Here is an 865-nt window from a genome sequence, read left to right on the forward strand (position 1 = left end):
GTGGGGTTGGCGCAGGGTGCTGTTCAGGAACTCTATGGTCTGTGTACCTCGACGTGTTCATGAGCGAGACCACTGTCTTCCCGGTGTGGCCTTGGGTGTGCGTCTCTCCGGTGGCAGATCTTTATCTGTTCTGGGGGTCCAGTCAGGACCAGATCCCTTTTCCTGTTCATTAGGACAAATCTGTGTCTTCCTGTGAGTGGAGGCCTCAGAGTGGGACAGAAGGATGTTTCTGACCCCGAGCATGAGCTTCTCTAAGGACAGGAGGACAGGGAGAGGTGGCTTATCCGTCAGCCGGAAACTGACATTGTAGCACGAAGCCTTGAAACCTCCCTCCCGGTTCCCAGGGGTAGGGGGTACTCCTGGCCCAGAACCCCCGCCTCTTGGGAGGGGGTGGCGAATTCCTAAGGGCCAGCGCCTTCCAGCAGATCCAGTTTCCGATTCTCCTTTAAGGGCCAACCGGTCTCGTGGAACAATCTGGGTGTTTTTAAAGAGTAGCATTTGTTGCCCAAAGATAGAGGAACCGAGGTGCAGGATAGAAATGCTCCTTCGTGCAGGGAGCCCTCTGAGGGGTGACCAGCAGAGCCTCCGGGTTCTGGACCTGGGCTGGTTAACTCGGAGCTCAGCATGTCAGCAGGCCCTGTACTAGCGAGAGGCCCTCACACCCCACCTTCTCAGCACAGGACAGTCCTCGAGCTGAGTAACTGGGGCCAGGGACCCATCAGATTTGTAGAGAGCAAGTATGACAGTGCCTTCCCCCAGAGAGCGGTCGGGAACCCGGGTGTCAGGGCGAGTTTCCGTTCTCAGAGGTTTCCGTCCGGGACAGCTCCCGCCGGTCCCCGCCTGGTCCCTTTGGCTGGGCGATGGA

This window comes from Miniopterus natalensis, chromosome 10, assembly GCF_054644295.1.
Source record: "Miniopterus natalensis isolate mMinNat1 chromosome 10, mMinNat1.hap1, whole genome shotgun sequence".
NCBI lineage: Eukaryota > Metazoa > Chordata > Mammalia > Chiroptera > Miniopteridae > Miniopterus > Miniopterus natalensis.